This window comes from Oncorhynchus keta, chromosome 5, assembly GCF_023373465.1.
Source record: "Oncorhynchus keta strain PuntledgeMale-10-30-2019 chromosome 5, Oket_V2, whole genome shotgun sequence".
In the NCBI taxonomy this organism is placed as follows: domain Eukaryota; kingdom Metazoa; phylum Chordata; class Actinopteri; order Salmoniformes; family Salmonidae; genus Oncorhynchus; species Oncorhynchus keta.
Window position 1 is genome coordinate 34,438,454 of NC_068425.1, and position 20,000 is coordinate 34,458,453.

The window sequence follows — 20,000 nt, forward strand, 5'->3', positions numbered from 1 at the left end:
ATGTAACTGTAGGTGGAGTGAAAGAGGTATGTAACTGTAGGTGGAGGTAAAGAGGTATGTGACTGTAGGTGGAGTGAAAGAGGTATGTAACTGTAGGTGGAGGTAAAGAGGTATGTAACTGTAGGTGGAGGTAAAGAGGTATGTAACTGTAGGTGGAGGTAAAGAGGTATGTGACTGTAGGTGGAATGAGGTAAAGAGGTATGTAACTGTAGGTGGAGGTAAAGAGGTATGTGACTGTAGGTGGAGTGAAAAAGAGGTATGTAACTGTAGGTGGAGTGAAAGAGGTATGTGACTGTAGGTGGAGGTGAAAGAGGTATGTAACTGTAGGTGGAGGTAAAGAGGTATGTAACTGTAGGTGGAGGTAAAGAGGTATGTAACTGTAGGTGGAGGTAAAGAGGTATGTAACTGTAGGTGGAGTGAAAGAGGTATGTGACTGTAGGTGGAGGTAAAGAGGTATGTGACTGTAGGTGGAGGTAAAGAGGTATGTAACTGTAGGTGGAGTGAAAGAGGTATGTAACTGTAGGTGGAGTAAAGAGGTATGTGACTGTAGGTGGAGAGAGAGGTATGTAACTGTAGGTGGAGGTAAAGAGGTATGTAACTGTAGGTGGAGTGAAAGAGGTATGTAACTGTAGGTGGAGTGAAAGAGGTATGTGACTGTAGGTGGAGGTAAAGAGGTATGTAACTGTAGGTGGAGGTAAAGAGGTATGTAACTGTAGGTGGAGTGAAAGAGGTATGTAACTGTAGGTGGAGTGAAAGAGGTATGTAACTGTAGGTGGAGTGAAAGAGGTATGTAACTGTAGGTGGAGTGAAAGAGGTATGTGACTGTAGGTGGAGTGAAAGAGGTATGTAACTGTAGGTGGAGTAAAGAGGTATGTAACTGTAGGTGGAGGTAAAGAGGTATGTAACTGTAGGTGGAGTGAAAGAGGTATGTAACTGTAGGTGGAGTGAAAGAGGTATGTAACTGTAGGTGGAGGTAAAGAGGTATGTAACTGTAGGTGGAGTGAAAGAGGTATGTAACTGTAGGTGGAGTGAAAGAGGTATGTAACTGTAGGTGGAGTGAAAGAGGTATGTAACTGTAGGTGGAGTGAAAGAGGTATGTGACTGTAGGTGGAGTGAAAGAGGTATGTAACTGTAGGTGGAGGTAAAGAGGTATGTAACTGTAGGTGGAGGTAAAGAGGTATGTAACTGTAGGTGGAGTGAAAGAGGTATGTAACTGTAGGTGGAGTGAAAGAGGTATGTGACTGTAGGTGGAGTGAAAGAGGTATGTAACTGTAGGTGGAGGTAAAGAGGTATGTAACTGTAGGTGGAGGTAAAGAGGTATGTAACTGTAGGTGGAGGTAAAGAGGTATGTAACTGTAGGTGGAGGTAAAGAGGTATGTAACTGTAGGTGGAGTGAGAGAGGTATGTAACTGTAGGTGGAGTGAGAGGTATGTAACTGTAGGTGGAGTGAAAGAGGTATGTAACTGTAGGTGGAGGTAAAGAGGTATGTAACTGTAGGTGGAGGTAAAGAGGTATGTAACTGTAGGTGGAGGTAAAGAGGTATGTGACTGTAGGTGGAGTGAAAGAGGTATGTGACTGTAGGTGGAGTGAAAGAGGTATGTGACTGTAGGTGGAGGTAAAGAGGTATGTGACTGTAGGTGGAGTGAAAGAGGTATGTAACTGTAGGTGGAGGTAAAGAGGTATGTGACTGTAGGTGGAGGTAAAGAGGTATGTAACTGTAGGTGGAGGTAAAGAGATATGTAAGTAACTGTAGGTGGAGTGAAAGAGGTATGTAACTGTAGGTGGAGTGAAAGAGGTATGTAACTGTAGGTGGAGGTAAAGAGGTATGTAACTGTAGGTGGAGTGAAAGAGGTATGTGACTGTAGGTGGAGGTAAAGAGGTATGTGACTGTAGGTGGAGTGAAAGAGGTATGTAACTGTAGGTGGAGTGAAAGAGGTATGTGACTGTAGGTGGAGGTAAAGAGGTATGTGACTGTAGGTGGAGGTAAAGAGGTATGTGACTGTAGGTGGAGGTAAAGAGGTATGTAACTGTAGGTGGAGGTAAAGAGGTATGTAACTGTAGGTGGAGTGAAAGAGGTATGTAACTGTAGGTGGAGTGAAAGAGGTATGTGACTGTAGGTGGAGGTAAAGAGGTATGTGACTGTAGGTGGAGGTAAAGAGGTATGTAACTGTAGGTGGAGTGAAAGAGGTATGTAACTGTAGGTGGAGTGAAAGAGGTATGTAACTGTAGGTGGAGTGAGAGGTATGTAACTGTAGGTGGAGGTAAAGAGGTATGTAACTGTAGGTGGAGTGAAAGAGGTATGTGACTGTAGGTGGAGGTAAAGAGGTATGTAACTGTAGGTGGAGTGAAAGAGGTATGTAACTGTAGGTGGAGTGAGAGGTATGTAACTGTAGGTGGAGGTAAAGAGGTATGTAACTGTAGGTGGAGTAAAGAGGTATGTAACTGTAGGTGGAGGAAAGAGGTATGTAACTGTAGGTGGAGGTAAAGAGGTATGTGACTGTAGGTGGAGTGAAAGAGGTATGTTACTGTAGGTGGAGGTAAAGAGGTATGTGACTGTAGGTGGAGGAAAGAGGTATGTAACTGTAGGTGGAGTGAAAGAGGTATGTGACTGTAGGTGGAGGTAAAGAGGTATGTAACTGTAGGTGGAGGTAAAGAGGTATGTAACTGTAGGTGGAGTGAAAGAGGTATGTAACTGTAGGTGGAGTGAAAGAGGTATGTGACTGTAGGTGGAGGTAAAGAGGTATGTGACTGTAGGTGGAGGTAAAGAGGTATGTAACTGTAGGTGGAGTGAAAGAGGTATGTAACTGTAGGTGGAGTGAAAGAGGTATGTAACTGTAGGTGGAGTGAAAGAGGTATGTGACTGTAGGTGGAGGTAAAGAGGTATGTAACTGTAGGTGGAGTGAAAGAGGTATGTAACTGTAGGTGGAGTGAAAGAGGTATGTGACTGTAGGTGGAGTGAAAGAGGTATGTAACTGTAGGTGGAGGTAAAGAGGTATGTAACTGTAGGTGGAGGTAAAGAGGTATGTAACTGTAGGTGGAGTGAAAGAGGTATGTAACTGTAGGTGGAGTGAAAGAGGTATGTGACTGTAGGTGGAGTGAAAGAGGTATGTAACTGTAGGTGGAGGTAAAGAGGTATGTAACTGTAGGTGGAGGTAAAGAGGTATGTAACTGTAGGTGGAGGTAAAGAGGTATGTAACTGTAGGTGGAGGTAAAGAGGTATGTAACTGTAGGTGGAGTGAAAGAGGTATGTAACTGTAGGTGGAGTGAAAGAGGTATGTAACTGTAGGTGGAGTGAAAGAGGTATGCAACTGTAGGTGGAGGTAAAGAGGTATGTAACTGTAGGTGGAGGTAAAGAGGTATGTAACTGTAGGTGGAGGTAAAGAGGTATGTAACTGTAGGTGGAGTGAAAGAGGTATGTGACTGTAGGTGGAGTGAAAGAGGTATGTAACTGTAGGTGGAGTGAAAGAGGTATGTAACTGTAGGTGGAGGTAAAGAGGTATGTGACTGTAGGTGGAGGTAAAGAGGTATGTGACTGTAGGTGGAGGTAAAGAGGTATGTAACTGTAGGTGGAGTGAAAGAGGTATGTAACTGTAGGTGGAGTGAAAGAGGTATGTAACTGTAGGTGGAGTGAAAGAGGTATGTGACTGTAGGTGGAGTGAAAGAGGTATGTAACTGTAGGTGGAGGTAAAGAGGTATGTGACTGTAGGTGGAGTGAAAGAGGTATGTGACTGTAGGTGGAGGTAAAGAGGTATGTGACTGTAGGTGGAGTGAAAGAGGTATGTAACTGTAGGTGGAGTAAAGAGGTATGTGACTGTAGGTGGAGGTAAAGAGGTATGTGACTGTAGGTGGAGGTAAAGAGGTATGTGACTGTAGGTGGAGGTAAAGAGGTATGTAACTGTAGGTGGAGGTAAAGAGGTATGTAACTGTAGGTGGAGTGAAAGAGGTATGTAACTGTAGGTGGAGTGAAAGAGGTATGTGACTGTAGGTGGAGGTAAAGAGGTATGTAACTGTAGGTGGAGTGAAAGAGGTATGTAACTAGGTGGAGTGAGAGGTATGTAACTGTAGGTGGAGGTAAAGAGGTATGTAACTGTAGGTGGAGTGAAAGAGGTATGTGACTGTAGGTGGAGGTAAAGAGATATGTAACTGTAGGTGGAGTGAAAGAGGTATGTAACTGTAGGTGGAGTGAGAGGTATGTAACCGTAGGTGGAGGTAAAGAGGTATGTAACTGTAGGTGGAGGTAAAGAGGTATGTAACTGTAGGTGGAGTGAAAGAGGTATGTGACTGTAGGTGGAGGTAAAGAGGTATGTAACTGTAGGTGGAGTGAAAGAGGTATGTAACTAGGTGGAGTGAGAGGTATGTAACTGTAGGTGGAGGTAAAGAGGTATGTGACTGTAGGTGGAGTGAGAGGTATGTAACTGTAGGTGGAGGTAAAGAGGTATGTGACTGTAGGTGGAGTGAAAGAGGTATGTGACTGTAGGTGGAGTGAGAGGTATGTGACTGTAGGTGGAGTGAAAGAGGTATGTGACTGTAGGTGGAGGTAAAGAGGTATGTAACTGTAGGTGGAGTGAAAGAGGTATGTAACTGTAGGTGGAGGTAAAGAGGTATGTAACTGTAGGTGGAGTGAAAGAGGTATGTAACTAGGTGGAGTGAGAGGTATGTAACTGTAGGTGGAGGTAAAGAGGTATGTAACTGTAGGTGGAGTGAAAGAGGTATGTGACTGTAGGTGGAGGTAAAGAGATATGTAACTGTAGGTGGAGTGAAAGAGGTATGTAACTGTAGGTGGAGTGAGAGGTATGTAACCGTAGGTGGAGGTAAAGAGGTATGTAACTGTAGGTGGAGGTAAAGAGGTATGTAACTGTAGGTGGAGTGAAAGAGGTATGTGACTGTAGGTGGAGGTAAAGAGGTATGTAACTGTAGGTGGAGTGAAAGAGGTATGTAACTAGGTGGAGTGAGAGGTATGTAACTGTAGGTGGAGGTAAAGAGGTATGTGACTGTAGGTGGAGTGAAAGAGGTATGTAACTGTAGGTGGAGGTAAAGAGGTATGTGACTGTAGGTGGAGTGAAAGAGGTATGTGACTGTAGGTGGAGTGAGAGGTATGTGACTGTAGGTGGAGTGAAAGAGGTATGTGACTGTAGGTGGAGGTAAAGAGGTATGTAACTGTAGGTGGAGTGAAAGAGGTATGTAACTGTAGGTGGAGGTAAAGAGGTATGTGACTGTAGGTGGAGTGAAAGAGGTATGTAACTGTAGGTGGAGGTAAAGAGGTATGTGACTGTAGGTGGAGTGAAAGAGGTATGTAACTGTAGGTGGAGGTAAAGAGGTATGTAACTGTAGGTGGAGTGAAAGAGGTATGTGACTGTAGGTGGAGTGAAAGAGGTATGTAACTGTAGGTGGAGGTAAAGAGGTATGTAACTGTAGGTGGAGTGAAAGAGGTATGTGACTGTAGGTGGAGTGAAAGAGGTATGTAACTGTAGGTGGAGGTAAAGAGGTATGTGACTGTAGGTGGAGGTAAAGAGGTATGTAACTGTAGGTGGAGTGAAAGAGGTATGTGACTGTAGGTGGAGGTAAAGAGGTATGTGACTGTAGGTGGAGTGAAAGAGGTATGTGACTGTAGGTGGAGGTAAAGAGGTATGTAACTGTAGGTGGAGGTAAAGAGGTATGTAACTGTAGGTGGAGTGAGAGGTATGTAACTGTAGGTGGAGTGAAAGAGGTATGTAACTGTAGGTGGAGTGAAAGAGGTATGTAACTGTAGGTGGAGTGAAAGAGGTATGTGACTGTAGGTGGAGGTAAAGAGGTATGTAACTGTAGGTGGAGGTAAAGAGGTATGTAACTGTAGGTGGAGTGAAAGAGGTATGTGACTGTAGGTGGAGGTAAAGAGGTATGTAACTGTAGGTGGAGTGAAAGAGGTATGTAACTGTAGGTGGAGGTAAAGAGGTATGTAACTGTAGGTGGAGTGAGAGGTATGTAACTGTAGGTGGAGTGAAAGAGGTATGTAACTGTAGGTGGAGGTAAAGAGGTATGTGACTGTAGGTGGAGTGAAAGAGGTATGTAACTGTAGGTGGAGTGAAAGAGGTATGTGACTGTAGGTGGAGTGAGAGGTATGTAACTGTAGGTGGAGTGAAAGAGGTATGTGACTGTAGGTGGAGGTAAAGAGGTATGTGACTGTAGGTGGAGTGAAAGAGGTATGTGACTGTAGGTGGAGGTAAAGAGGTATGTAACTGTAGGTGGAGTGAAAGAGGTATGTGACTGTAGGTGGAGGTAAAGAGGTATGTAACTGTAGGTGGAGTGAAAGAGGTATGTAACTGTAGGTGGAGTGAAAGAGGTATGTGACTGTAGGTGGAGGTAAAGAGGTATGTGACTGTAGGTGGAGTGAAAGAGGTATGTGACTGTAGGTGGAGGTAAAGAGGTATGTAACTGTAGGTGGAGGTAAAGAGGTATGTAACTGTAGGTGGAGTGAGAGGTATGTAACTGTAGGTGGAGTGAAAGAGGTATGTGACTGTAGGTGGAGGTAAAGAGGTATGTGACTGTAGGTGGAGTGAAAGAGGTATGTGACTGTAGGTGGAGTGAAAGAGGTATGTAACTGTAGGTGGAGGTAAAGAGGTATGTGACTGTAGGTGGAGGTAAAGAGGTATGTAACTGTAGGTGGAGGTAAAGAGGTATGTAACTGTAGGTGGAGTGAGAGGTATGTAACTGGGTGGATGAAAGAGGTATGTGACTGTAGGTGGAGGTAAAGAGGTATGTAACTAGGTGGATGAAAGAGGTATGTGACTGTAGGTGGAGGTAAAGAGGTATGTAACTGTAGGTGGAGTAAAGAGGTATGTGACTGTAGGTGGAGGTAAAGAGGTATGTGACTGTAGGTGGAGGTAAAGAGGTATGTAACTGTAGGTGGAGTGAGAGGTATGTAACTGTAGGTGGAGGGAAAGAGGTATGTGACTGTAGGTGGAGGTAAAGAGGTATGTGACTGTAGGTGGAGTGAAAGAGGTATGTAACTGTAGGTGGAGGTAAAGAGGTATGTGACTGTAGGTGGAGGTAAAGAGGTATGTGACTGTAGGTGGAGGTAAAGAGGTATGTAACTGTAGGTGGAGGCAAAGAGGTATGTAACTGTAGGTGGAGTGAGAGTTATGTAACTGTAGGTGGAGGTAAAGAGGTATGTAACTGTAGGTGGAGGTAAAGAGGTATGTGACTGTAGGTGGAGGAGGTATGTGACTGTAGGTGGAGGTAAAGAGGTATGTAACTGTAGGTGGAGGTAAAGAGGTATGTAACTGTAGGTGGAGTGAAAGAGGTATGTGACTGTAGGTGGAGGTAAAGAGGTATGTGACTGTAGGTGGAGTGAAAGAGGTATGTGACTGTAGGTGGAGGTAAAGAGGTATGTAACTGTAGGTGGAGTGAAAGAGGTATGTAACTGTAGGTGGAGGTAAAGAGGTATGTAACTGTAGGTGGAGTGAAAGAGGTATGTAACTGTAGGTGGAGTGAGAGGTATGTAACTGTAGGTGGAGGTAAAGAGGTATGTAACTGTAGGTGGAGTGAAAGAGGTATGTGACTGTAGGTGGAGGTAAAGAGGTATGTAACTGTAGGTGGAGTGAAAGAGGTATGTAACTGTAGGTGGAGTGAGAGGTATGTAACTGGTGGAGGTGGATGTAACTGTAGGTGGAGAAAGAGGTATGTAACTGTAGGTGGAGTGAAAGAGGTATGTGACTGTAGGTGGAGGTAAAGAGGTATGTAACTGTAGGTGGAGTGAAAGAGGTATGTGACTGTAGGTGGAGGTAAAGAGGTATGTGACTGTAGGTGGAGTGAAAGAGGTATGTAACTGTAGGTGGAGGTAAAGAGGTATGTGACTGTAGGTGGAGTGAAAGAGGTATGTGACTGTAGGTGGAGTGAAAGAGGTATGTGACTGTAGGTGGAGTGAAAGAGGTATGTGACTGTAGGTGGAGGTAAAGAGGTATGTAACTGTAGGTGGAGTGAAAGAGGTATGTAACTGTAGGTGGAGGTAAAGAGGTATGTGACTGTAGGTGGAGTGAAAGAGGTATGTAACTGTAGGTGGAGGTAAAGAGGTATGTGACTGTAGGTGGAGTGAAAGAGGTATGTAACTGTAGGTGGAGGAGGTATGTGACTGTAGGTGGAGGAGGTATGTAACTGTAGGTGGAGTGAAAGAGGTATGTAACTGTAGGTGGAGGTAAAGAGGTATGTAACTGTAGGTGGAGTGAAAGAGGTATGTGACTGTAGGTGGAGTGAAAGAGGTATGTAACTGTAGGTGGAGTGAAAGAGGTATGTGACTGTAGGTGGAGTGAAGGTATGTAACTGTAGGTGGAGTGAAAGAGGTATGTGACTGTAGGTGGAGGTAAAGAGGTATGTAACTGTAGGTGGAGTGAAAGAGGTATGTGACTGTAGGTGGAGGTAAAGAGGTATGTAACTGTAGGTGGAGGTAAAGAGGTATGTAACTGTAGGTGGAGTGAGAGGTATGTAACTGTAGGTGGAGTGAAAGAGGTATGTAACTGTAGGTGGAGTGAAAGAGGTATGTAACTGTAGGTGGAGTGAAAGAGGTATGTGACTGTAGGTGGAGGTAAAGAGGTATGTGACTGTAGGTGGAGTGAAAGAGGTATGTGACTGTAGGTGGAGGGAAAGAGGTATGTAACTGTAGGTGGAGGTAAAGAGGTATGTAACTGTAGGTGGAGTGAAAGAGGTATGTGACTGTAGGTGGAGGTAAAGAGGTATGTAACTGTAGGTGGAGTGAAAGAGGTATGTAACTGTAGGTGGAGGTAAAGAGGTATGTAACTGTAGGTGGAGTGAAAGAGGTATGTAACTGTAGGTGGAGTGAAAGAGGTATGTAACTGTAGGTGGAGGTAAAGAGGTATGTGACTGTAGGTGGAGTGAAAGAGGTATGTGACTGTAGGTGGAGGTAAAGAGGTATGTGACTGTAGGTGGAGTGAAAGAGGTATGTAACTGTAGGTGGAGTGAAAGAGGTATGTGACTGTAGGTGGAGGTAAAGAGGTATGTGACTGTAGGTGGAGTGAAAGAGGTATGTGACTGTAGGTGGAGGTAAAGAGGTATGTAACTGTAGGTGGAGTGAAAGAGGTATGTAACTGTAGGTGGAGTAAAGAGGTATGTAACTGTAGGTGGAGTGAAGAGGTATGTAACTGTAGGTGGAGTGAAAGAGGTGAAGGTGGAGGTAAAGAGGTGTGACTGTAGGTGGAGGAAAGAGGTATGTAACTGTAGGTGGAGGTGGAGGTAAAACTGAGGTATGTAACTGTAGGTGGAGTGAAAGAGGTATGTAACTGTAGGTGGAGTGAAAGAGGTATGTAACTGTAGGTGGAGGTAAAGAGGTATGTGACTGTAGGTGGAGTGAAAGAGGTATGTGACTGTAGGTGGAGTGAGAGGTATGTAACTGTAGGTGGAGGTAAAGAGGTATGTGACTGTAGGTGGAGGTAAAGAGGTATGTGACTGTAGGTGGAGTGAAAGAGGTATGTAACTGTAGGTGGAGTGAGAGGTATGTAACTGTAGGTGGAGTGAAAGAGGTATGTGACTGTAGGTGGAGGGAAAGAGGTATGTAACTGTAGGTGGAGGTAAAGAGGTATGTAACTGTAGGTGGAGTGAAAGAGGTATGTGACTGTAGGTGGAGTGAAAGAGGTATGTAACTGTAGGTGGAGGTAAAGAGGTATGTGACTGTAGGTGGAGGTAAAGAGGTATGTGACTGTAGGTGGAGTGAAAGAGGTATGTAACTGTAGGTGGATATGTAACTGTAGGTGGAGGTAAAGAGGTATGTGACTGTAGGTGGAGGTAAAGAGGTATGTGACTGTAGGTGGAGTGAAAGAGGTATGTAACTGTAGGTGGAGGTAAAGAGGTATGTGACTGTAGGTGGAGTAAAGAATGTAACTGTAGGTGGATGTATGTGACTGTAGGTGGAGGTAAAGAGGTATGTAACTGTAGGTGGAGGCAAAGAGGTATGTAACTGTAGGTGGAGGTATGTAACTGTAGGTGGAGGTAAAGAGGTATGTAACTGTAGGTGGAGGTAAAGAGGTATGTAACTGTAGGTGGAGTGAAAGAGGTATGTGACTGTAGGTGGAGGTAAAGAGGTATGTAACTGTAGGTGGAGGTAAAGAGGTATGTAACTGTAGGTGGAGTGAAAGAGGTATGTAACTGTAGGTGGAGGTAAAGAGGTATGTAACTGTAGGTGGAGGTAAAGAGGTATGTAACTGTAGGTGGAGTGAAAGAGGTATGTGACTGTAGGTGGAGGTAAAGAGGTATGTGACTGTAGTGGAGTGAAAGAGGTATGTAACTGTAGGTGGAGTGAAAGAGGTATGTGACTGTAGGTGGAGTGAAAGAGGTATGTGACTGTAGGTGGAGGTAAAGGGTATGTGACTGTAGGTGGAGAGGGTATGTAACTGTAGGTGGAGGTAAAGAGGTATGTGACTGTAGGTGGAGGTAAAGAGGTATGTAACTGTAGGTGGAGTGAAAGAGGTATGTGACTGTAGGTGGAGTGAAAGAGGTATGTAACTGTAGGTGGAGGTAAAGAGGTATGTGACTGTAGGTGGAGTGAGAGGTATGTAACTGTAGGTGGAACTGTAGGTGGAGGTAAAGAGGTATGTAACTGTAGGTGGAGGCAAAGAGGTATGTAACTGTAGGTGGAGTGAGAGGTATGTAACTGTAGGTGGAGGTAAAGAGGTATGTAACTGTAGGTGGAGGTAAAGAGGTATGTAACTGTAGGTGGAGGTAAAGAGGTATGTAACTGTAGGTGGAGGTAAAGAGGTATGTAACTGTAGGTGGAGTGAAAGAGGTATGTGACTGTAGGTGGAGGTAAAGAGGTATGTAACTGTAGGTGGAGGTAAAGAGGTATGTAACTGTAGGTGGAGGTAAAGAGGTATGTGACTGTAGGTGGAGGTAAAGAGGTATGTAACTGTAGGTGGAGGTAAAGAGGTATGTGACTGTAGGTGGAGGTAAAGAGGTATGTGACTGTAGGTGGAGTGAAAGAGGTATGTGACTGTAGGTGGAGTGAAAGAGGTATGTGACTGTAGGTGGAAAAAGAGGTATGTGACTGTAGGTGGAGGTAAAGAGGTATGTAACTGTAGGTGGAGTGAAAGAGGTATGTGACTGTAGGTGGAGTAAAGAGGTATGTGACTGTAGGTGGAGTGAAAGAGGTATGTGACTGTATGGGTGATTAATTAATCTATTTGAAAAGTGTGTTTCAGCGGTTGGTGGATGCTTCTTTAACCCTCAATCTTGGAAGTGTGAGATGCTATGTGACTGTAGGTGGGGGGTCAAGAGGCCCAGTATGTGACAATGTTCTGGAGTTGGAGGTATGTATGTAGGTGGTAGTGCTTAGTCCCAAGGTAGTTCTCTTGGTGGTCCAGGTAGGACTGTAACTATAGTGGGTGGGTGCAGTTTTCTTGGAGGTAGATGCTAGTATAGTGGGGGTGGGTGCAGTTCTCTTGGAGGTAGATGCTAGTATAGTGGGGGTGGGTGCAGTTCTCTTGGAGGTAGATGCTAGTATAGTGGGGGTGGGTGCAGTTCTCTTGGAGGTAGATGCTAGTATAGTGGGGGTGGGTGCGGTTCTCTTGGAGGTAGATGCTAGTATAGTGGGGGTGGGTGTGGTTCTCTTGGAGGTAGATGCTAGTATAGTGGGGGTGGGTGCTCTTGTAGGTAGATGCTAGTATAGTGGGGGTGGGTGCGGTTCTCTTGGAGGTAGATGCTAGTATAGTGGGGGTGGGTGCGGTTCTCTTGGAGGTAGATGCTAGTATAGTGGGGGTGGGTGCGGTTCTCTTGGAGGTAGATGCTAGTATAGTGGGGGTGGGTGCAGTTCTCTTGGAGGTAGATGTTAATATAGTGGGGGTGGGTGCAGTTCTCTTGGAGGTAGATGCTAGTATAGTGGGGGTGGGTGCAGTTCTCTTGGAGGTAGATGCTAGTATAGTGGGGGTGGGTGCAGTTCTCTTGGAGGTAGATGCTAGTATAGTGGGGGTGGGTGCGGTTCTCTTGGAGGTAGATGCTAGTATCAGTTCTCTTGGAGGTAGATGCTAGTATAGTGGGGGTGGGTGCGGTTCTCTTGGAGGTAGATGCTAGTATAGTGGGGGTGGGTGCGGTTCTCTTGGAGGTAGATGCTAGTATAGTGGGGGTGGGTGCGGTTCTCTTGGAGGTAGATGCTAGTATAGTGGGGGTGGGTGCGGTTCTCTTGGAGGGAGATGCTAGTATCGTGGGGGTGGGTGCTTACAGGAAGATGAAGACGGAGTGGATCGGCCCGTCAGTTTCTTCTCCCGTAAATTCAACTCGTGTCAGTCAAGGTACTCCACCATTGAACAAGAGACGCTGGCTTTATTGCTAACTATTGCTAGTTTTTTTGAAGAATATGTGGGCTCGAGTGCCTTGCCTATACTGGTCTTCACAGACCATAATCCTTTGGTGTTTTTGAAGCAAATGTACAATCAGAACTGCCGCCTAATGCGGTGGGCTCCGATTGTACAAGGATATAATGTACAGATTCACGATGTGACGGGTTCGGCAAATGTGGTTGCCGACGCTCTATCACGGGTTTAGTAACTGGGGTTGCCGACGCTCTATCACGGGTTTAGTAACTGTGGTTGCCGACGCTCTATCACGGGTTTAGTAACTGTGGTAGCCGACGCTCTATCACGGGTTTAGTAACTGGGGTTGCCGACGCTCTATCACGGGTTTAGTAATTGTGGTTGTCAATGCTCTATCACGGATTTAGTAACTGTGGTTGTCGATGCTCTATCACAGGTTTAGTAACTGGGGTTGCCGACGCTCTATCACGGGTTTAGTAACTGGGGTTGCCGACGCTTTATCACGGGTTTAGTAACTGGGGTTGCCGACGCTCTATCACGGGTTTAGTAACTGGGGTTGCCGATGCTCTATCACGGGTTTAGTAACTGTGGTTGCCGACGCTCTATCACGGGTTTAGTAACTGGGGTTGCCGACGCTCTATCACGGGTTTAGTAACTGTGGTTGCCGACGCTCTATCACGGGTTTAGTAACTGGGGATGCGTGTTGGTTTTTGTTGTTGCAAACTGGGAGTTTGCAGGTTTTGGGGTGGGCTTGTTACGTTCCCCATTTTCTGTGTCGTTTGGGTATGTGTTTGTATGTGTGTATTTCAGGAAATGGCTTCCTGGATTCTAAGCAGCTGATTGGTCGGCCCCATCAACGATTGGAGCTCTGAACAAGTCTTGCCATAGTATGTATGGATCAAGCCAATTTGAATCAAACATTTAACTAGGCCACTCACGAACATGCAATGTCATCTTGGTTAACCATTCCAGTGGAGATTTGTCTTTGTCTTTAAGGTTTTTGTCCTGCTGAAAAGTGAATTTCAACTCCTTGTGTCTGTTGGAAAGACGACAACCAGGTTTTGCCTGTGCTTAGCTGCATTCAGTTTATTTTTATCCTAAAACACTCCCTAGCCCTTCCAATGACAAGCATACCCATAACATGATGCACCCACCAACATGCTTGAAAATATGAAGTGGTACTCAGTGATGTGTTGGATTTGCCCCAAACATAACTTTTTGTCCTGAATACAAAGTGTTAAGTAATACTGCAAAAATGTCGCAAAGAAAATAAGTGCCTTGTTGCAAACAGGATGCATGTTCAGCAATATTTTTTATCTGTACAAGTCTTCCTTTTCACTGTCATTTAGGTTAATATTGTGGAGTAACTACAATTTTTATCCATCCTCTGTTCTAATAGCACAACCATTAAACTCTAACCATTAAAATCACCATTGGCCTCATAGGGAAGTCCCTGGGCAGCTTCCTCCCCGGCAACTGAGGGAGGAAGGATGCCTGTATCTTTGTAATGACTGGGTGTATTGCTACATCATCCAAAGTGTAATTAATAACTTCACCGCGCTCAAAGGGATATTCGGTGCACTTCTTTGCGAGGCTTTAAAAAAACCTCCCTGGTCTTTGTGGTTGAATCTGTGCTTGAAAATCACTACTCAATTGAGGGACCTCACAGATAATTGTATATGTAGGGTACAGAGAATGATAGGCATTCAAACACCATGTTAACCACTATTATTGAAAACAGAGTGAGTCCATACAACTCATGTGATTTGTTAAGCACATTGTAACTCTAGGCTTGCCATAAAGGGGTTGAATACTTATCGACTCAAAACATTTCAGCTTTTCATTTTTTTTATTAATTTCAGAAATGTTCTACAAACAAAATTCCACTTTGACATTATGGAGTAATAGGTATGGATCAGTGACACAAAAATTAAATTTAATCCGTTTTAAATTCAGGCTGTAACACAACAAGATGTGGGAAAAGGGGTGTGAATACTTTCTGAAGGCTCTGTAGCTGCATCAACCTAAAAAAGACAATTACGCTAAATCACTTTTTATGCCTAATTTCCCCTGTGTCATCCTCATTGCAGTGTGTGTGTGTGTGTGTGTGTGTGTGTGTTCTTCATTACTAAGGTAATCATCGTTAGATGCTACTTAAGGTTGTCAGGTGTCGAATAGTATTTGTTTTCTTTCAAATGACTTGAAAGGTTTCATTGAGCCTGTCTGTTCCAGTTCCCGAAGGACACTTTCACTTTGGGACCATTCCATTGGTCCTATCACATCAGGTAGGCTCAATCCTACACTGAAAGAAAACAAATATTATTTGAACCCAGGTCTGGTTGGTAATTACTGAGGGATGTTAGATGTTGATTATGTGCTACTCCCTCCAACCACTAGGTAGGCTACGGTACTTGAGCCCTGATTTCCCACAGTACATAACAGTGTGCTGATTCCTCCATGATTAGACCCTGATGGTAAAGTAAACAGAGAATGTCATGGGAGTTGGTGAAGAGGGAAACAAGGCGTCTGCTAGTTGTGTTGTATTCTGACTAGTCGACCTGGAATGTGAGGACTGAGGTGGAGCTGTAGCTGGCCTAGTCCCCTGCAGACTGTAGCTGGCCTAGTCCCCTGCAGACTGTAGCTGGCCTAGTCCCCTGCAGACTGTAGCTGGCCTAGTCCCCTGCAGACTGTAGCTGGCCTAGTCCCCTGCAGACTGTAGCTGGCCTAGTCCCCTGCAGACTGTAGCTGGCCTAGTCCCCTGCAGACTGTAGCTGGCCTAGTCCCCTGCAGACTGTAGCTGGCCTAGTCTCCTGCAGACTGTAGCTGGCCTAGCTGGCAGACTGTAGTCCCCCTGCAGACTGTAGCTGGCCTAGTCCCCTGCAGACTGTAGCTGGCAGTCCCCTGCAGACTGTAGCTGGCCTAGTCCCCTGCAGACTGTAGCTGGCCTAGTCTCCTGCAGACTGTAGCTGGCCTAGTCCCCTGCAGACTGTAGCTGGCCTAGTCCCCTGCAGACTGTAGACTGGGCCTAGTCCCCCGCAGACTGTAGCTGGCCTAGTCCCTGCAGACTGTAGCTGGCCTAGTCCCCTGCAGACTGAAGCTGGCCTAGTCCCCTGCAGACTGAAGCTGGCCTAGTCCCTGCAGACTGTAGCTGGCCTAGTCCCCTGCAGACTGCAGCTGGCCTAGTCCCCTGCAGACTGAAGCTGGCCTAGTCTCCTGCAGACTGTAGCCTAGTCCCCTGCAGACTGAAGCTGGCCTAGTCTCCCCGCAGACTGTAGCTGGCCTAGTCCCCGCAGACTGCAGCTGGCCTAGTCCCCCGCAGACTGCAGCTGGCCTAGTCCCCCGCAGACTGCAGCTGGCCTAGTCCCCCGCAGACTGCAGCTGGCCTAGTCCCCCGCAGACTGCAGCTCCCCCCGCAGACTGCAGCTGGCCTAGTCCCCTGCAGACTGCAGCTGGCCTAGTCCCCCGCAGACTGCAGCTGGCCTAGTCCCCCGCAGACTGCAGCTGGCCTAGTCCCCGCAGACTGTAGCTGGCCCCCCCGCAGACTGCAGCTGGCCTAGTCCCCCGCAGACTGCAGCCCTGCAGACTGCAGCTGGCCTAGTCCCCTGCAGACTGCAGCTGAGCCCCCGCAGACTGGCCTAGTCCCCTAGTCCCCCGCAGACTGAAGCTGGCCTAGTCTCCCGCAGACTGTAGCTGGCCTAGTCCCCCGCAGACTGTAGCTGGCCTAGTCTCCTGCAGACTGTAGCTGGCCTAGTCCCCTGCAGACTGAAGCTGGCCTAGTCCCCTGCAGACTCTGGCCTAGTCTCCTGCAGACTGTAGCTGGCCTAGTCCCCTGCAGACTGAAGCTGGCCTAGTCTCCTGCAGACTGTAGCTGGCCTAGTCCCCTGCAGACTGAAGCTGGCCTAGTCCCCTGCAGACTGAAGCTGGCCTAGTCCCCTGCAGACTGTAGCTGGCCTAGTCCCCTGCAGACTGAAGCTGGCCTAGTCTCCTGCAGACTGTAGCTGGCCTAGTCCCCTGCAGACTGTAGCTGGCCTAGTCCCCCGCAGACTGCAGCTGGCCTAGTCCCCCGCAGACTGCAGCTGGCCTAGTCCCCCGCAGACTGCAGCTGGCCTAGTCCCCCGCAGACTGCAGCTGGCCTAGTCCCCCGCAGACTGCAGCTGGCCTAGTCCCCCGCAGACTGCAGCTGGCCTAGTCCCCCGCAGACTGCAGCTGGCCTAGTCCCCCGCAGACTGCAGCTGGCCTAGTCCCCCGCAGACTGAAGCTGGCCTAGTCCCCGCAGACTGCAGCTGGCCTAGTCCCCGCAGACTGCAGCTGGCCTAGTCCCCCGCAGACTGCAGCTGGCCTAGTCCCCCGCAGACTGCAGCTGACCTAGTCCCCCGCAGACTGCAGCTGACCTAGTCCCCCGCAGACTGCAGCTGACCTAGTCCCCCGCAGACTGTAGCTGGCCTAGTCCCCCGCAGACTGTAGCTGGCCTAGTCCCCCGCAGACTGCAGCTGGCCTAGTCCCCCGCAGACTGCAGCTGGCCTAGTCCCCCGCAGACTGCAGCTGGCCTAGTCCCCCGCAGACTGCAGCTGGCCTAGTCCCCCGCAGACTGTAGCTGGCCTAGTCCCCCGCAGACTGTAGCTGGCCTAGTCCCCCGCAGACTGTAGCTGGCCTAGTCCCCCGCAGACTGTAGCTGGCCTAGTCCCCCGCAGACTGTAGCTGGCCTAGTCCCCCGCAGACTGTAGCTGGCCTAGTCCCCCGCAGACTGTAGCTGGCCTAGTCCCCCGCAGACTGTAGCTGGCCTAGTCCCCCGCAGACTGTAGCTGGCCTAGTCCCCGCAGACTGTAGCTGGCCTAGTCCCCCGCAGACTGTAGCTGGCCTAGTCCCCCGCAGACTGTAGCTGGCCTAGTCCCCCGCAGACTGTAGCTGGCCTAGTCCCCCGCAGACTGTAGCTGGCCTAGTCCCCCGCAGACTGTAGCTGGCCTAGTCCCCCGCAGACTGTAGCTGGCCTAGTCTCCCGCAGACTGTAGCTGGCCTAGTCCCCCGCAGACTGTAGCTGGCCTAGTCCCCCGCAGACTGTAGCTGGCCTAGTCCCCCGCAGACTGTAGCTGGCCTAGTCCCCCGCAGACTGTAGCTGGCCTAGTCCCCCGCAGACTGTAGCTGGCCTAGTCCCCCGCAGACTGTAGCTGGCCTAGTCCCCCGCAGACTGTAGCTGGCCTAGTCCCCCGCAGACTGTAGCTGGCCTAGTCCCCCGCAGACTGTAGCTGGCCTAGTCCCCCGCAGACTGTAGCTGGCCTAGTCCCCCGCAGACTGTAGCTGGCCTAGTCCCCCGCAGACTGTAGCTGGCCTAGTCCCCTGCAGACTGTAGCTGGCCTAGTCCCCCGCAGACTGTAGCTGGCCTAGTCTCCTGCAGACTGTAGCTGGCCTAGTCCCCTGCAGACTGTAGCTGGCCTAGTCCCCTGCAGACTGTAGCTGGCCTAGTCTCCTGCAGACTGTAGCTGGCCTAGTCTCCTGCAGACTGTAGCTGGCCTAGTGCCCTGCAGACTGTAGCTGGCCTAGTGCCCTGCAGACTGTAGCTGGCCTAGTGCCCTGCAGACTGTAGCTGGCCTAGTGCCCTGCAGACTGTAGCTGGCCTAGTCCCCTGCAGACTGTAGCTGGCCTAGTCTCCTGCAGACTGTAGCTGGCCTAGTCCCCTGCAGACTGTAGCTGGCCTAGTCCCCTGCAGACTGTAGCTGGCCTAGTCCCCTGCAGACTGTAGCTGGCCTAGTCTCCTGCAGACTGTAGCTGGCCTAGTCCCCCGCAGACTGTAGCTGGCCTAGTCCCCTGCAGACTGTAGCTGGCCTAGTCCCCCGCAGACTGTAGCTGGCCTAGTCCCCCGCAGACTGTAGCTGGCCTAGTCCCCCGCAGACTGTAGCTGGCCTAGTCCCCCGCAGACTGTAGCTGGCCTAGTCCCCCGCAGACTGTAGCTGGCCTAGTCCCCCGCAGACTGTAGCTGGCCTAGTCCCCCGCAGACTGTAGCTGGCCTAGTCTCCTGCAGACTGTAGCTGGCCTAGTCCCCTGCAGACTGTAGCTGGCCTAGTCTCCTGCAGACTGTAGCTGGCCTAGTCTCCTGCAGACTGTAGCTGGCCTAGTCTCCTGCAGACTGTAGCTGGCCTAGTGCCCTGCAGACTGTAGCTGGCCTAGTGCCCTGCAGACTGTAGCTGGCCTAGTGCCCTGCAGACTGTAGCTGGCCTAGTGCCCTGCAGACTGTAGCTGGCCTAGTCCCCTGCAGACTGTAGCTGGCCTAGTCCCCTGCAGACTGTAGCTGGCCTAGTCCCCTGCAGACTGTAGCTGGCCTAGTCCCCTGCAGACTGTAGCTGGCCTAGTCCCCTGCAGACTGTAGCTGGCCTAGTCCCCTGCAGACTGTAGCTGGCCTAGTCCCCTGCAGACTGTAGCTATCCCTCTAGACATGAGTCTTTCAAATCCTTCATTAAACAGAACTTTATTAAAAGACCCAGTGCAGTTCATTTATTTGAGTTTTTCCCTGTGTTTTATATATATTTCCACACAGGTTGGAAAAATACTGTGAAATTGTTAAAATAATTATAATGCCCTTTTAGCACAAGAGCCGTTTGAAAAGATCACCTGAAAAATCAGCCTGTTTGGTGAGAGGGAGTTTTGGCCTTCCATGGTGACATCACTATGGGGTAAATGAGTTAATAGACCAATAAGAAAAGACAGTTCAAAACCTCAGCCAATAACAGTTAGTTTTCCCCTCCCAACTCAAAACACTCCCACACAGCCCGAGCAAAATTCTTGCTTGTGAAATTTCTCTTTGCTAAGAAGCTATTAAATACTTAATTGTTACCCAGAAATGATTAGACATCGAGATCAAAACATCTGCATTGGATCTTCAAACCAAATGGATGAGATCAAACTTCCATTGTCGGAGTTTAAAAGGGCTCAATGTAGGGGGTGAACCCCATAGAAATAGTATTATTAGAACAGCTATCTTCAACTGAGAGGCTAATTACCCAATCTAGTAATTCTATTTGTATGGTTAATCCTGTGTGTCTCATAGCTTCAGAATGTAGTGAAACTGAGGCGAACCATGTAGGGCAGCTGGCAGGGCAGAGAGACGAGCCCAGAGCAGAGCAGAGAAGAGCTCTGAACTCTTCACCTGAGCAGGGGGGATATACCGGGGAAATGAAGCCCAGCATTTCACTGAGCATCGTAAATTACACACATTGCTTCCCAAATGACACCCTATACCCTATAGTGCACTACTTTCAACCTGAGCCCTATGGCACCCTATGGGCCCTGGTTAAAAGTAGGGCACTGTATAGGGAATAGGGTGTTATTTGAGACATAACCACAGGCTCTGTGCTGGCTTCTAAAGTCTAATAAATAAAACTAAAACATGGCGTGTCACTTTAGTTGATAATAAATAACAGCAGAGTCCATCTTCTGAGAACATGTGAAACTCTACCTCGTCAAAGAGCACCTTGAATAATCCCACAGCATTTTTCATGAACTTGACTGTTTCCCCTCCTCTTACTAGCTCCGACTCTGCTGAAAGCTACTTTACTGAGGAAACATGTATTTACTATGACTGAGATATGTGGATGGAAATGCCACCATTGTAATAAGTATATTCTTATCCTTCTACAGAGGAGGGAGTTTGGGAGGAGAGGAAGACATGGATGGAAGAGGGATGGAAGGAGGAGAAAAGGGGGAGAGAAATGTGGGACAGAA

At 48.1% G+C, this 20,000-nt stretch overlaps 1 protein-coding gene and 2 long non-coding RNA genes across 35 annotated transcripts in view; 2 read left to right on the forward strand and 1 right to left on the reverse strand.

The window, feature by feature from the left end:
• Positions 1–20,000, reverse strand: part of LOC118372694 (brain-specific angiogenesis inhibitor 1-associated protein 2-like) — a 163,095-nt gene that overhangs the window by 99,195 nt on the left and 43,900 nt on the right. The gene's annotated exons all lie outside the window — the stretch shown is intronic.
• Positions 2,068–10,532, forward strand: LOC127930210 (uncharacterized). The gene is made up of 4 exons (XR_008137196.1): positions 2,068–2,311; positions 6,000–6,069; positions 8,706–8,817; positions 10,509–10,532. It is a non-coding gene; the product is annotated as an uncharacterized LOC127930210 (long non-coding RNA).
• LOC127930212 (uncharacterized) lies at positions 11,372–12,126 on the forward strand. Of its 3 annotated transcripts, XR_008137200.1 has the most exons (4): positions 11,372–11,594; positions 11,632–11,715; positions 11,884–11,925; positions 11,996–12,126. It is a non-coding gene; the product is annotated as an uncharacterized LOC127930212 (long non-coding RNA). The 3 variants fall into 3 exon arrangements; XR_008137199.1 differs by lacking the exon at positions 11,884–11,925 and having other exon boundaries at positions 11,372–11,552; positions 11,632–11,799; XR_008137198.1 differs by lacking the exon at positions 11,884–11,925 and having other exon boundaries at positions 11,384–11,468; positions 11,632–11,799.